Raw genomic sequence first — 4,794 nt, forward strand, 5'->3', positions numbered from 1 at the left:
AAATTGCCTTCTTTCTGTACAAAATGTAAAACTCTATGTTAAGCACCATCTCTGTATAAACACATTGTAAAGATCGATAATCAATTATCTATAATATTATGTCCTCTAATAATAATAATAATAATAATAATAATAATAATAATAAAAAACCAATTATATTATAATAATATAGGTACTATAGTCATAATTTTTTTTTCACGACTTTTCATATAACATATTAAGTTATATTGTTAATATTTATCAATAGAAATACCCACCGACCGTTGGTTAAGAATGCATAATTTAAATTACATACACCCAACAACAGATAATATTAATATATATGTATAATAATTTCTTGACTCTCGCGCCTACATTTAAATGCGTGTTGGAAGTCTATACCAAACCATACATAAAATAATATTAATTATTATGTGTACACATTTTTTTTTACAGTTGTGGCCATTAATATTGTAAAACTCTGACAGGGGTTATTTGTACATTGAGTACAGCTAGTATCAATGAGATTGTAATAACACCGCCAGAATACCGGTTAGTTAAAAAGGTAATGAAAAGGTCTAATGTGAACTCTCCCAGTTTTATTTTCTTACCTGTAAATTGTAATAGGTATAATATGGAAACACCACCTGCAGTGTTAAAGTCTTGCTTAGGTAAAATTTAATAACATATATTAGGTATTATCTCAACAAAATTAACTCAAAAATTCAAAATGAAAAAGAAAATGATAGCATTAGAGAATGCTATAGGTATATATTGTAGTAAACCTAGAAGTTATAAGAATATCTACAAATAGTATCACAATATCATTTTAGTTCACAGTCCAAAATATTATAGGTATAACATAACATATTAACATGACATGATAAAATACCTAAATATTTTATGATAATTACAATTAATTATTATTATTGGTATTGTGTGAAGAACCGGGAGGAATTTTGTACTCAAAAATGTCACTGGATGTCATATAGATAGGTACTAGTAAATATTGTACCACAGGTACTAATATAATATTTAAAAAAAACCTGATAAGTGAAACACATTGTATCGGTTTGAGAATTTAGCGGGGAACAAAAAAAAAAAAGAAAAATTTTGGAAAAAGATACATTAATTATAATATGACGTGTCCCTGCATGATTACTGATAACTTAAAACTATAAACATCATAAAATATAATACAGCAAAAAATCAAAGTGCCTTATCTACTTTTTTTGCGTGTAAATAAAATATCATCTTCCAAGATCTGACTTATCAAATCTAATTTACTATTTCATACCTATACAATAAATACAATAAATGCAAATCACCGTGAAAAACAGAAGAAAAATTAAGGAAAAACGGGAATTTTTACGCAAAAAGATTTTCGACAAAATTGATTTTGGTTTTTGGTATAAATCTAAAACAAATTACCGTAAATACATGCAATTTTGACTCAATACATTTTATATTAGCATTTTCTATACACCATAACGTTTTCAAAATATTTTGATTTATTTTGAGCTGTTAACGGACATTTTCATTTTCTATTTTTTTTTTAGTTTTTTTTCTAAAAATATCAATAAAATTTTATTTGTTGGATAAAAAAGCTTGAAAATTTAATAGAAGGCTCCTAGTATATTGTTTCAAAGGCAGATGAAAAATATTAAAAATCGTTGGTCACAGTTTTTTTTTTATAAGCATTTAAAGGACTAGTAGGGATTCCACGATAAAAGTGGACATAAGAAACACAGGTCTAGTATATTCTAGGCTATATCAGCGTGTTCTTATTTGTTTCGAAAAAACAACATTCTTATGTAGGTATATAATATATATGTATATTTTATTTTTATTTTAAGTGCTAATAATGAAAGTATAACTACGTAAGTCTGAAATTAGTGTTTTTAGTTTATTAAATGAACAATAATAATTTATATTGTTAGATGTTCTAATTAATAATTATTATAGTAAAAATAAATATTTGTGGTAGGTACTATTGTTTTTGTACTAAATGTATTATTGTATTAGGGAACATTGGTGGTGATAGTAGGATGATAATTATTAAAGAGTCTAAACTTAAAGAATATTTTTTGAATCAAAATTAAAAATTTTAATTTATTTTAGATCCAATTAATAATAATAAATGTGTTATTGTTATTTACCAAAAATAATGACTAATTGGTATTCAATGTAGAATTTATGGTGTCAGGTGTTTAAAGTGTAAACTTTAAAGCATTTATAGCCCATATTACAATAGTTGAACTCTGGTTAAACCACCGAATTCGGCCGGTAAAATCAGTGGTTCAAGCGTAACCGAGCGCAAATTTTGGAAACCTATTAAAGGGGGTGTTGGAGGCAAATCTCCCCGCTTTTACGTATGCTATTCAATGGTTCATCCCCTCCCTATAAAAATTCTTAAATACGCCGCTGATTCGTATACTCATATTATAACCGTATAAATGCACAACAGTTAAAGTATTTCCTACTTTGGAATTTTTTCGTTTTATAATTATGTTATATTATATTGCACTTTTGTAATCTCGTAATCTTATAAATTTGGTATTTCTTAATTTATTGCCTAACGTATCACGTATTAGTTATATTTTATCTCCATTGGACTATTTAGTTATATTTTGTGTTACCTATCGTCTTTCAGTTTTACACTCTTACGTAAACGGTTATCCCAAAATATTCGATAAGAATAAAATAATTAAAGTTAAAAACATATTCCGGCTCCTTTCCCTCTTTCTGTTTTTAATGTTCAACAACCAATTACCAAACAGAAGGATTCCATCGTTTTTCTAAACTTGTTAATCAAACACATCCACTCATATGGAATCCAGTTGAAAAAAATGTGTTTAGAAGTCGTGGTTGACAAAACACATTTGTGATTTGTCACAAATATAATTAGGACCACCACAAAAAAATAAAATAAAAATAAAAACTTTTGAACTTTTGAATTAATTCAACATGAATTAAAAATTTTAACTACTAAATATCATAATGGCAATAGAACCAAAAATAACTTTTTACTTATTTTTTTTATAGTAATTTTATGATCAAGTGTGGACGAAATTATATATTAAATAACCAAGAATAATGATTTCAGTTATTTTGTTTTAATTTTATAATATTAATTCAACTTACCGGCTACCGTATTAAAAATAAGTAATAACAATACGAATATAATATAAAATATTCACAGTGTCAAAACTGTCACCACTCAGAATCGTTTTTCGTATGCATTGATATTATATCATTGAATTCAAATGAAATACCTTCCATTATACAGTGACTCATATGTAACATACTGTACATCAGAGCGACATCCACTTACCAACCTTTTTTGGTTTATATACGAATTTAGAAAATTAAAAAAATAATACGTCATACGGTAATTATTATTGTTATTTTATATTAAATTAATATATTTGCAAATCATATGAAATTCATATAAATGCTATTATTTGAAATGGTTTATTTTTATAAACTTCTAATTAAAACTATTTTCGCCCAATATCAGATAGAGCGTCAAAAAAGTAAAGAACCACTGAAGGAAAAGAAAATATAAAAAAGATACCATCACTCTACGAAATGTTTAAAATTGCATATAGGTACATAGGAATCCATTTGTCAATTGTCATTTGTCTAAAGATAACTTTACTACAATTGTTTGAAACAGAAAAAAACTATTCATTATTAAAGGAAAATAAAATAAAATATCAATTAGGTAACTATTGTGTCATCAATGTCATTTGTAAACTATAAAACTATAAAGTTAATGTGCATAACCTATGATCAACATTTTTTCAGTTGTGGTTCAAACAAATTATCAATTGTCATTTGTATGTTTGCGATCGAGATTTATGCGCGTGCAGTTATTTTTCATTTAACCAAAAAAGTTAATTACAATAATGTTTTCCATATTTTACACTTTGCAAAACTTTCAAACAATAATCATCTGGTGGGACATACGTTTCTATAATATAGGATATATATTTATCCCAGTGCCGTAGCCAGAAAAAAATTTTGGAGGGGGCAATTAATTTTTTTTCTCTAGCCTTTGAAATGCTAGAATATCTAATTATGACCCCTTTGTTCATAAAGTGTATCTACTACTCGTTTAATGTTAACAAGTATGGTACCTATATTGGCTACATTTAAATATAACAATGTATTAATATTATTGTAAACCATAGGTTAATGTATTCATCAAAATTATTATTTATTATCATTATATCAAAATGTGTTGTAAGCAAAACATTCCATTTTTGGTTCGAATATTATTAAAATTTACTAACAAAAATATAAGACTATACGAGGACTATTGAAAGCTGGTAGTTTTTTCGTGCAATTAGATCAATAAGCGGAAAAAAATATACTTCCAGAAATCCAATTTCAATTTCGAAAAAAACATAACAATTTCTCCACTTTTTGTGTGTTTTGTTGGAAGCGATTTTTTTTTTTTTAGTAATTCAAAAGTAAAAGTGAATTTTGAAAAAATAAGAAAATTACTCTGGTACTATAATACTAAATAAACAATACTAAAGATCATAGATCCATTTCCTACATAATCTAGAAAAGAGATTAAGGAATTCAAATATATGTTTTCAAAATTAAAATAGCCAAAAGGGCATTTGTTACTGGGTGAATTTGTCTTCCACTTTTTGGGAGTTTTGTGGCACATGTAAGTTGAACATTTTTTTATCACAAAATATAGTGACGTGACTGCGCGTATGTACTTTACTGGGGTTCAAAAATCTTAGCCATCGTTAATCTTAAATTACATAAAGCGTTCGAGGAATATATACTAGATAT

The sequence above is a fragment of the Acyrthosiphon pisum genome, chromosome A1 (genome assembly GCF_005508785.2).
Source record: "Acyrthosiphon pisum isolate AL4f chromosome A1, pea_aphid_22Mar2018_4r6ur, whole genome shotgun sequence".
Lineage (NCBI taxonomy): Eukaryota > Metazoa > Arthropoda > Insecta > Hemiptera > Aphididae > Acyrthosiphon > Acyrthosiphon pisum.